Source organism: Triturus cristatus, chromosome 6, assembly GCF_964204655.1.
Source record: "Triturus cristatus chromosome 6, aTriCri1.1, whole genome shotgun sequence".
Taxonomy (NCBI): domain Eukaryota; kingdom Metazoa; phylum Chordata; class Amphibia; order Caudata; family Salamandridae; genus Triturus; species Triturus cristatus.
The window spans coordinates 1,890,515,583-1,890,527,680 of record NC_140589.1 but is presented as its reverse complement, the minus strand read 5'-3'; the positions used below and the strand labels follow the sequence as shown (position 1 = coordinate 1,890,527,680).

The 12,098-nt window shown below is 51.7% G+C and overlaps 1 protein-coding gene across 7 annotated transcripts in view; it reads left to right on the top strand.

Moving 5' to 3' along the window:
* Positions 1–1,987: 1,987 nt before the first annotated feature.
* The window catches only part of LOC146822318 (uncharacterized), a 389,625-nt gene continuing 379,514 nt past the window's right edge, over positions 1,988–12,098 (top strand). For all 7 annotated transcript variants that reach the window (XM_085613397.1, XM_085613396.1, XM_085613400.1 and 4 more), the window contains exon 1: positions 1,988–4,653. The gene's annotated coding sequence lies outside the window, so the exon portion shown is untranslated. The remainder of the gene's footprint in view (positions 4,654–12,098) is intronic.

The window sequence follows — 12,098 nt, the reverse complement described above, 5'->3', positions numbered from 1 at the left end:
AGTTGACACCGCCCAGCCATACCTGCGCCTTAATACGCCGGGGACCACGGAAAACCATAAACTTGGTTTTCCCAACATTTATTTCCAACTCATGTTCGCGACAAAAGATCTCGAAGCGAGACAGGGCTAGCTGCAAACCCTGTCTCGTCTTCGAGATCAAAAGGGTGTCATCTGCGAACATGAGTAGGGGAATCTTCATTCCCGCCAGGGTGGGAGTATCAGTAGGGTCATTGGAAAAGTAATTTATGACCCTATTAATAAATGAAGAAAACAAAGTGGGAGCGAGCACACACCCTTGGCGAACTCCTTTAGACACTTTAAATCTATCTGTCACCTCCCCTGGTTTGCCCCAACGGACACGGGCAAACGTATCTTCATGGATAGTAACCAAAAAGGAGACCAATTCTTTTGGCATGCCCATCTACAAAAGTGCTTTCCATAACTTGTCCCTCGGCACAAGGTCAAACGCGGACCTTAGGTCCACGAAGGCCGCATACAACTTACCACCCCCCAAAAAAACTTCCTTCCAATAAAGGAGTACTACCCTGAATGCTTGGTCCAGGGTCCCAATATGAGAGTGGAACCCTGCCTGAAGTGGGGACAACACATCAAAATCGGACATCCAGGTTTGAATACGACCCAAAACAAGACGGGCTATAATTTTTTGTACTGCGTCAATAAGACTAATAGGTCTGTAATTGCCCGGGGCAGAGCGATCGCCTTTCTTATAGATCGGCAATATCTCTGCCCCGAGCCACGAGTCAGGGACAGCAGCACCACCCGCAAGGGCATTAGCCAGCATAGTCAGATACGGGATCCATACATCTTGCTCCTGAATGAATAAATCAGCAGGAATACAGTCTGGACCCGGGGCTTTACCACTCTTAATTGATCTTAGCACCAACTTAACTTCACAGGAGGAACATTCTAGGGGATTTTCAACACCGGATGGACAAGACATCACCGGATGGACAAGACATGTAGGTAGCCGTCTTGTCACCAACCTTAAACTGATCCTCGAAATACGCGACCCACTGTTGTGGCTCAACATGATTAGTGGGACAAATATCCGAGGGGCAGTTACCCCATTTAAGAAGATGCCAAAATTGGACCATATTACAGTCATGGCAGGCCTGATAAAGATCCAACCAGCGATCTTCATCCCAGTTCTGCTTTGCCTTCAGTTGGGCAGTTTTATATACAGATCTACAGGTCTGATATTGGGCATCGTTTGGGTTATGGTTCTTTAAGATTTATTATGTATGTATGTAAGCAGTGCGTACTGTCTCTGAATGCACTTCTCATATAGTGAAGTTCTTATATTTCAATTGGTACTCGTGTCTTGTTTGCACGGGGCAATCTGTTTACTTTGGAACTTCCCCACATGCGTTTTATGTGCAGGTAGCTCGTTTCCTGTTGCTGTGACAAGTAACATGTCGGGACCTGAGCTGAACGTCGTGGGTCTGTGGATATGTAATAAATGGACTTTTGTAATCAACTTCACTACCTCAAGAGTTCATCATAGGAGGTCGCACCGGACCTGTATGCCGGTGGCTGGAGTTGTCCTGTTCTGCATTAATAAACACCCTGTCTGGAGTGGAGTCTTGGGTGTTACATCCCCAGCCCCGCAGTCACTGAGCCAAGGGTATGTGGGGGCTGCCTGCAAGGTGTAGGCAACCACGAGGCCACGCTGACTCCCCAGCCCCCCTGGGCGGAGGGGGGGGGGGTTACGGTACTGACGAACCACCCTGCGCTGTGAGGAGGGGTAACAGTACAGACGAACCCCCCGCTCCCCTGTGAGGAAGGGTAACGGTACCGACGAACCACCCCTCCCCTGGGAGGAGCGGTACCGTTCCACCAGGAACCTCCACCACCCCCGCTCCGGGCTCAGAGCTGAGCGCGACGCATGTGCGGCTGACGGCGGACGCACGTGCAGGTGACGGCTGCGCCGCCGCCCCCCAGGGTCTTTCCTCTAAACGTGGAGGAGTCACTTCCGGCTTAGAAGTCCAGGGCGCTGGAGGGAGCGGGGAAGGAGGAGGGAGCGTGTGGTCTGTGTCTGAGCCCGGACTGGAAGCGGCAGCAGCAGGCCCGAGGCGGGGAGCTCTGAGCTGGCAGCAGCGGCCCTGTCACTGGCACACCGGCCCCGTCCCTCCCGCCAGCAGGGCAGCCTGGTGCCAGCCCTTCTTGCCCCCTGCCCCCAGTGCCGGTATCCCGAGCCCCCCCCGTGACAGGCTGACCCAGAGCCCCCCCAGTGCAGAGCACCCCCAAAGACTCCCCTTCCAGTGACAGCCCCATGCTAGGCCTGTCCCGGGAACCCCATCCAATCCTGGTCCAGCTGTGCGAGCCTCCAGGGGCCAGAGCAGGGTGATCCCGAAGACAGCCCCCAGTGCCAGCCCGAGCCCCTCCCGAGGGGAGGGCGGTGCAGACCGTTCCGCAGCACCCCGTCCCTCCTGGCCCCAGCGTGAGGCGCATTTCTTCCTGCCCGAGTCCCTCCCACAAACACTGGGCCTCGGGCTCCTGCAGCTCCAGCGCGCTCCGATCCCCTGCCTTCTACCGGGAGCTCAGCCCCAGCACTGGGCCCCAGATGCAGCCCCCTCCAGCCCCCCAGTCGCAGGCCCATTTATGTCCAGAGCCCTTCTCCCGAGCCCTGCATCTAGACACCTGGCTGCTGTCCACCGCTACTTCAGGCCATCAGCACGGGGCCCGCGCAAGGCCTCTGCCTGCCTTCGCCCTCGGCTCGGCCAGTACTGAGCTCTCCCACCTCAGCCCGGCCCCAGCATCTAGCCTCAGCTGCGGCCATAGCTGCCAAGCTCAGAGCAAAGACTGAACGTTCCCGCCTTGTCCCAGTGCATCAGGCACCCTTACCTGGCCTCTGCTCCCTGGTGTCGTAGAGACCCTCCTCCAGGGAGAACCACTGTGAGCTTTCCATCTGACTCCACGTTCCAGCAGCAAGTCTATCCTGGACACCTCTCTTCAATATTGGACCCCAGAATTCAGCTCCTGCCACCAAGTAACCCGGCTGCTTTGGCCAGTGCACCGCCGGGCATGGTCAACAGCAATCCATCTTCCTGCAGAGTCTCTCATTTCAAAGCGCACACAAGCCCCCAGCAGCTTCCCATTTTTATCTGTCCCCACTTCGTACGTGGCCCTTTTGAACTCTAGCACCAAATCAGGGGTCCCTTTATTGCCAGAGGTGCCACAGCTGAGTCTGACACCAAGCTTAAAGCATCGTCCCCGAAACCCTGCCCAGAACCTGTTACTTGCCATTATCTCTGTAACACGGGACCATCTTTTACTTGTGCCCTCCAGCCTCTGCTTATCCCGTAGCCTGTACACAACAACGAAACCTCCAGTCCTACTCATCTCTACACTGCCATAGGCCACCCTTAATTTGAGCCTTCAGTGCTGACCTCACCACATTATCTTGACTTGCCCTATTCCTACACTGTCCCTTTTTAGCTTTAGGTTCCTTAATTTACGAGATCTCCCGACTACCTTACTTAGTCCCCAGCGCCCTCACAGATATTCGCCCCCTAGCATCATGATAAAAATAAAGGAGAACAATTACACAAACTGTCTGCTCTGAGATCAAAAAGTAGCATATTCGAATCCTTACGCATCATCATAAGCACTATCTTGTCCACACTAATCCCTCTTCCCTTGCCCCAGTTGACCTGTTTTGGAGACAAGTCACAGGTCTTCAGAGGCGGCCTTTGCACAGCACATGACACTTGATCAATGACTATAGAAATCCTAGAATCAGTCAACCCTTTCACAGGGTTAAATTAAGTTCTCCAACGTTGGTGCCATTCGCTGGCTTTGGACCTCCACCCTGGCTTCATTCACAGGCCTGTTCTGCAGCCCTAGTTACAGACACCTGTCAGAACCCTCTACCGCTATCACCAGTAACAGGCGAGAGTCCTCCCAGCATTGCCCCAGTTCACATGCTTCCTTGACGGATCTCAGTCCACTGCCAGTAATCCCATTTCCACACCTGATTCCTCTGTCGATATCCCCATTGACTGTCGAGAATTACTCCAGCGCTGGTTCCATTCAAGGCATCCGATGCACTTGCCCTGGTGACACTGACAGGCCTCAGTATCCACGCATTGGCCCCATTCAACCCAACACTGGTCCCCCTCAAAACCTAGAGTACCGTAGGGCGAGCCACATCAACAGCCCTCATCCTCTAGCATTGGCCACTTCCAGAGCCCTGCATGCTCTAGCACTGGACGCACTCGCGTCTATCAGCCCCCAGCAGTGGTCGAATTCACTCCGAAGAGTGCCTCAGCATTGCCTTCCACACCATCTTTCATCCCACTAGAGTTGCCCCCATGGGGCCCTGGCATGGCCACCTTCATGCCTCCTCTTACCACACCAGTATATCGCCGACCATCTTCCAGTGTTGGAGTAGCCATATGTTACCTGTGTGAGCCCTGCACTCTAAGGACATTGCCTTCTGACATACACCAACACTTCCCAACATCCACGCAGAAGCAGACATCTTCCTTCAACCTTTAACCATTCCCTCTCTGAAGCTGCTGACCCTGCCATCTCAGATGCTGCATGATTCTTGTGCTGTGTGAAGATGGATTGGTAACTGCCCTGAGAGAATCTGAATCTCACAGAAGCTGGCAGTTTGTGACCTTGCAGGTAAGTGGCTGTAGGCATCCAGCGCTTTTAAGTGTCAGAAGGGCTCTTGCCATGTATCTACCTAAACCTTGCTTGTGGACACGTTAGTTATTTTAGTGGCTTGTTGTGGATCTGTCTTGTTGAAATGACTGGCTCATTGGCATAGACCTCATAGTCCCTCGCACGGGCACAGTTCTGTTGGTGTTCCATGGCAGCTGCCCATGACCTCTTGCGATCCAGTTGTGGTCTCAGAAGCAGGTTGGAGTACACTCTTCCGATACATGGAACAACAAGTAGGGCATTGGTCTGAAGTTTTCCACATGGACGCACTAAGTTTGAGGTGAAAATATGTATTCAAATACAAGGCTCCCCTGATCACCATCTAACGTTAAAGACCAGTAAATATTTTTTAAAGACTAGTGTGGATTCGAGGAGAATAGTAAGTTGCTTCTTCAGTCACTCAATACTTCTAGAGCGTCATCAATTAGTTGATGTGGAGCTGCCTCTGTTCTTTATCCAGAACAAAACACAACTGCTGAGCACAAATTACATAGGGTATTTCGCCAATTGGATCACACCTTTTCACAGCTATGTAGTTGTTTGGTCAGCCGAAGATATGGAAAGCCTTTCTCTTCTTTTGACTGCTTTACATCGTGCTGTGACTCATGCTCAGACTAGGAAGGCTTCCATGTTGTTTACGTCCATATCAACATGTTGAGACAACATGCAAGAAAGGTACATACATTGAGTTGGTGAGTACATGGATGTAACCAGTTTTGTACCTCTTCCCAAGTCTCTGAATGAGCAGAACAAATGGAGGGTACTAAAATATGGTTCATGGGGCTTTGATGTGATCTTCTTTGTGAAGCATAATGCACAACCCTTCGTAGAGTTTTAATGTTTGCATTGTTAATCCAAATTAAGGCATTATGCATGTCATGTTCAGCGGAGTGATGCTGTTTCTGTCCATTTTTGCAAAGTCCTTTAACTTCTGATATGTAATATACAGTTCCACATCGCTTTGGTTGTCCTTTAATATATGAAAGCATACTTGACCTTCTTTAGACCCCCTACACATAACGTTTATGCAGCCTTCTTGTGTATGCCTTCCTACACAGGCAAAGTGTGTTTAGGCTGCTGTGTATCTATCTGAAACGTATATATCGCAAGCTTAGCTGAAAGGAAGTAGAGTGCTGTATGAGGTGAAGTGCAAAGAAACAGTCAACATGTGACTGGAGTGTTAGTTAGTTTCCAAGAGTGAAAGCGAGTTCACACTGTATGATGATGGCACTAAAGCTATTACTTAATTTGGAGCAGGGCTGGGGCAGTCCTGGTGAATGCGAAATGTCTTTTCAGATCCTGGTTGCATAGATGGAGAAGGCTTGTTGCATTATTATTATTTTTTTTTTCAGTTTTTTTTATCTCTAATGTGATGGAGTCCTGACTGTCAGTGTGCCCTGAGCCACTGGAAATGGTTATCTTGTTGACAGAAGTGCCAGTTTGTGATGGCTTGGTAGATCAAGCTGATTTTGAAGATGTTGTGGGCCAGCAAGGGGAGTTTGTGGAGTTTTTTAATCGGGGTGAGGATGAGGTGGGCTTCTTTCTTCAGCCCCTTGGTGGGTTGAGCTGCCGCTTGTTGATGTCCTTAAGTGGGTGCAGCGTGCAGTCTGGGAGACTGTGGAGGAAGGCACAACCACATGTCAGTAGGAATGCATGAATATCAGTTCTGCAAGTAACTTTATGGAATTTGTGGTTTCACTTTAAATGATCATACCTGGTTGTTTTTTTGGGGGGTGGGGGGTGATGTGTGTTCGTTGGGGGTAAGGTCTGTTTTCAGGGTGAATCTGGTTGACATGGGATTAGGTTAACGTTGGGATTGGATTTTGGTATCTGTGAGTAGAGCCCAAAGGGCTCCATGTAGAGGGCAATGATGGTGGGGCACAAGATATAACCCTGGGGAGCTCCACTGGTGATAGAGAACTTTGGGGATTGCCCATGTGGGTAAACTGATGTCGATTGGATAGTTACCAGGAGACCCTGCGCAGGAAATTTATTTCCAGTGACTCCTTTTTCACTTCACTGAAGGCCAAAGCATGTGTTGCCCCCTTATTTCCCCTGGTGGGGTAAAGCGTGCCTTCTGGGGACAAGCATGTGCTGCCTTGTTTCTCCCCATGGGGTAGTGCGTGCTGTCTGGGGACAAGCATGTGCTGCCCCCTTATTTCTCCTGATAGGGTAAAGAGTGCCACCTGGGAACAAGCCTGTGCTGCCCCCTTGTTTCTCTCCGTGGGGTAAAGTGTTCTCTGGGGACATGCATGTGAAGCCTTGTTTCTTCACGTGGGGTAAAGTGTTCTGTCTGGGGACAAGCATGTGCCACTGTGTTTCTCCCTGAGGGCTAATGCGTGCTGTCTGGGACAAGCATGTGCTCCCCCCCCCTTATTTCTCCTGGTAGGGTAAAGCGTGCCCTCTGGGGACAAGCATGTGCCGCCGTGTTTCTCCCTGTGGGGTAAAGTGTTCTGTCTGGGGACAAGCATGTGCCACCGTGTTTCTCCCTGAGGGCTAATGCGTGCTGTCTGGGACAAGCATGTGCTCCCCCCCCCCCCCTTATTTCTCCTGGTAGGGTAAAGCGTGCCCTCTGGGGACAAGCATGTGCCACCGTGTTTCTCCTTGAGGGCTAATGCGTGCGGTCTGGGACAAACCTGTGCTGCCCCGTGTTTCTCCCCGTGGGGTAAAGTGTTCTCTGGGGACAAGCATGTGATGCCTTGTTTCTCCCTGTGGGGTAAAGTGTTCTTTAGGGACAAGCATGTGCTGCCTCGTTTCTCCCCGTGGGGTAATGTGTGCTGTCTGGGGACAAGCATGTGCTGCCCCCCTATTTCTCCTGGTAGGGTAAAGCGTGCCCACTGGGGACAAACCTGTGCTGCCCCTTGTTTCTCCCTGTGGGGTAAAGTGTCTTATGGGAACAAGCATGTGCTGCCTCGTTTCTCCCCGTGGGGTAATGCGTGCTGTCTGGGACAAGCATGTGCCACCTTGTTACTCGTCGTGGGGTAATGCGTGCTGTCTGGGGACATACATGTGCCGCCTTGTTTCTCCCCGTGGAGTAAATTCTGCTCTTTGGGGACAGCATGCGCCGCCTTGTTTCTCCCCGTGGGGTAAAGAGTGCTCTTTGGGGACAGCATGCGCCGCCTTGTTTCTCCCCGTGGAGTAAAGTCTGGTCTTTGGGGACAGTATGCGCCGCCTTGTTTCCCCCCCGTGGGGTAAAGAGTGCTCTTTGGGGACAGCATGCGCCGCCTTGTTTCTCCCCGTCGGGTAAAGAGTGCTCTTTGGGGACAGCATGCGCCGCCTTGTTTCTCCCCGTGGAGTAAAGCGTGCTCTTTGGGGACGGCATGTGCCGCCTTGTTTTTCCCCGTGGAGTAAAGTCTGGTCTTTGGGGACAGTATGCGCTGCCTTTTTTCTCCCCGTGGGGTAAAGAGTGCTCTTTGGGGACAGCATGCACCGCCTTGTTTCTCCCCGTCGGGTAAAGAGTGCTCTTTGGGGACAGTATGCGCCGCCTTGTTTTTCCCCGTGGAGTAAAGTCTGGTCTTTGGGGACAGTATGCGCTGCCTTGTTTCTCCCCGTGGGGTAAAGAGTGCTCTTTGGGGACAGCATGCGCCGCCTTGTTTCTCTCCGTCGGGTAAAGAGTGCTCTTTGGGGACAGCATGCGCCGCCTTGTTTCTCTCCGTCGGGTAAAGAGTGCTCTTTGGGGACAGCATGCGCCGCCTTGTTTCTCCCCGTGGGGTAAAGAGTGCTCTTTGGGGACAGCATGCGCCGCCTTGTTTCTCCCCGTCAGGTAAAGAGTGCTCTTTGGGGACAGCATGCGCCGCCTTGTTTCTCCCCGTCAGGTAAAGAGTGCTCTTTGGGGACAGCATGCCCCGCCTTGTTTCTCCCCGTGGAGTAAAGCGTGCTCTTTGGGGACAGCATGCCCCGCCTTGTTTATCTCCGTGGGGTAAAGAGTGCTCTTTGGTGGACAAGCATGGGCAGTCCAGATCATTTCTCAGTAGTGTAAAGCATACGTGGTCTTCCTTCTAGACCCCTACGTGTCAAGCCTAAGGACGGCATATGAGGCTTCTGTCAGGTGGAGCACGCAGCCCCCACACATCTTCTCGTTAATCACTTTGTAAAGTAAATGTTGCATTAGTGTGGCGGGCGGGATAAAGCAAGCAGTGCTGCACAGCATTACCCAATCCCTTGATCCCCTCTGGGCGTCTGACCCTTTCCTCTGCGCGCCTTGGCACAGCCGGATTGCAGCGCTTCCTTTTTCCACTGAAAGCAGGTTTTTCAGGACAGTAATATGAGTTCCACAGCAGACACTGCCCCCTTCTCTGGCCCCTTAGCATGTGCTTCTCATCTGACCCTCCTGACCCCACGCGTGTCCTCCAAGCGACGAGGCGTGGGGGCCTGACCCCCAGGGCGGCTGTTACAAGACCACGACCCCCCCTCCTCCTCCCTCCGATGAGGCGTGGGGCTCTGACCCCCAGGGCGGCTGTTACAAGACCACGACCCCCCCCCCCCCCCCTCCTCCTCCCTCCGATGAGCCGTGGGGCTCTGACCCCCAGGGCGTCTGTTACAAGACCCTTGTGTCCCGTCAGGCTGGGCTTTGCCTCGTCATTGGGACGATGCGGCCCCATTGTGGGGCTGTCAGGGCTGATGGGCCGTGGATTATCCCACTTCAGAGGGGCGCCTTTCACTGCGTGCGGCTGTTTACATCCTGTCCCGAGGGCCCTGCTGGCTGGGTGTTCGTTTACATGCAGCTGAAGGGAGGGGTCCACGTGTGTCTGTTTATTTACATCCCGCTGCAGTGAAGGTGCCCTCGTGTGTGTGGCTTTGTTTACATCCCGCTGCAGTGAAGGTGCCCTCGTGTGTGTGGCTTTGTTTACATCCAGCTGCAGTGAAGGTGGCCTCGTGTGTGTGGCTTTGTTTACATCCAGCTGTAGTGAAGGTGCCCTCGTGTGTGTGGCTTTGTTTACATCCCGCTGCAGTGAAGGTGCCCTCGTGTGTGTGGCTTTGTTTACATCCCGCTGCAGTGAGGGGGTCCACGTGTGTGTCTTTGCTTACATCCCGCTGCAGTGAAGGTGCCCTCGTGTGTGTGGCTTTGTTTACATCCTTCTGCAGTGAGTGTCCAAGTGTCTTTGTTTATGTACATGCCGCCGCAGTGAAGGTGCCCGTGTGTGTGTGTGTGTGTGTGTGTGGTTTTGTTTACATCCCGCTGTAGTGAGGGGGTCCACGTTTGTGTGGCTTTTTGTTTAGATCCCGCTGCAGTGAAGGTGCCCTCGTGTGTGTGGCTTTGTTTACATCCCGCTGTAGTGAGGGGGTCCACGTTTGTGTGGCTTTTTGTTTAGATCCCGCTGCAGTGAAGGTGCCCTCGTGTGTGTGTGTGGTTTTGTTTACATCCCGCTGTAGTGAGGGGGTCTACGTTTGTGTGGCTTTTTGTTTAGATCCCGCCGCAGTGAAGGTGCCCGTGTGTGTGTGTGTGTGTGTGTGTGGTTTTGTTTACATCCCGCTGTAGTGATGGGGTCCACGTTTGTGTGGCTTTTTGTTTAGATCCCGCTGCAGTGAAGGTGCCCTCGTGTGTGTGTGTGTGTGTGTGGCTTTGTTTACATCCCGCTGTAGTGATGGGGTCCACGTTTGTGTGGCTTTTTGTTTAGATCCCGCTGCAGTGAAGGTGCCCTCGTGTGTGTGTGTGTGTGTGTGGCTTTGTTTACATCCCGCTGTAGCGAGGGGGTCCACGTTTGTGTGGCTTTTTGTTTAGATCCCGCTGCAGTGAAGGTGCCCTCGTGTGTGTGTGTGTGTGTGTGTGTGTGGCTTTGTTTACATCCCGCTGTAGTGAGGGGGTCCACGTTTGTGTGGCTTTTTGTTTAGATCCCGCTGCAGTGAAGGTGCCCTCGTGTGTGTGTGGCTTTGTTTACATCCGGCTGTAGTGAGGGGGTCCACGTGTGTGTCTTTGCTTACATCCTTCTGCAGTGAGCGTCCAAGCGTGTCTTTGTTTATTTACATGCCGCTGCATTGAGGGATTCCGTGTACCTTTGTTTATTTACATTCCTCTAGTGTGAGTGGCCGTGCTCTGCGGGTGTTTGTTCGCATTCATTAGTAGTGAGTAGTCCTGTCACTGTGCGTGTTTGACGTTCCTCTGCAGTGTTTATTCACATTCAGTAGTGAATAGTCTTTGCTCTCTGGTTGCTACTTTACACTCCGCTGCTGTGAGGGCGTCCACTTGTGTGCAGCGGTCGCAGTGTATTTAAAAATGTAAGGGAACTGTGATGCTGTGCACCGTGGGGGCGGGGCGAGTATGCGAGGGGTCAAAGGCGCGGCTAGAAAAACAATACATGCTGTAACTTTGTGGGTCTTTTATCTTTAGGTATGCATATATTAAACATCTTATCTTAAATGTAAAGTAAATGCAAGTTAAATAATCAGTGGGAAATGCACTATCGTACTTTATGAAACCTATATTAGATAATGCGCTGCAGAGGTCTGTGACCAGACAGCCACAGAACTGAACCCCTTTAAAAAGCACACACTTAACCACTAAGCCGGTAGCTCCTTTCCAATACCTCGCAAACAGAATCAATCCGTGTCATCAGGAAGTGTGGAGTGATTCTAATAATCACAGCCGATACTGGCTTCTGACCCGTTGTGCGTATTTCCATTTCTTTCACGCAGCAGGCACTCGGGCAAGGAGGCTTGTTTACATGTCTGCCCGCCTTCGGTTTCACAGCACAGGAGACTCCCTGCCTTACACTGCAGCTGAAGCATTTCAGCTCTAGCAATTACTGTCCTGGGACAGTTATCTTTTCACAGAAAGGAGAACTGTTGTCCTTAAATTAAAAAAGTATGGGCACGTTGTGCCCCTCATCTTGCTTAATTTGACCACTGATTGTGTGTGTGTGTGAGAGGGATTATGTAAAAAGTAAAGCCATGTCCTAGTGTTTATGATCTAATGCACAGAGGGCTGTCCTATGCTTTGATTGTATTTATTTCTTTTTGTGATTTTATATAGTGTGGTCATGGCCTGTTGGAACCAGAGCACTTTACAACAAGCATTAAAAATGCAATAGGTCTCGCTTTTTATTAAGTTAAAGCCATTTGCTTTGCCATACAATACAATTAGCAAAGCAAATAATCAAAGGCGAAACCTATTGCATTTTAAATGCTTGTTCTAACGTGTTCGCTCGTCCGAGGGTTTCTTGGCGCTGTATAACATAAAATGTGTTTATTGTGCCTCAAAGGTGCTCAGTTGAACAGCCTCAGGGGGTTGAAAGACAGTGGCCCTGCTGTAACAATGGGCTCACACACAGTGCCACAGTCCGCTGAGCCATCAGCCTCTTAGGCTGGGAAGGCCTCTCCGGACACTTGACTTTTCCATTTTTTAACTGTATCTGTCTGTGTTCAAGTTGTGGTGAAATAAATAAGATGCTGAGAAGAAAGCTGCAGCT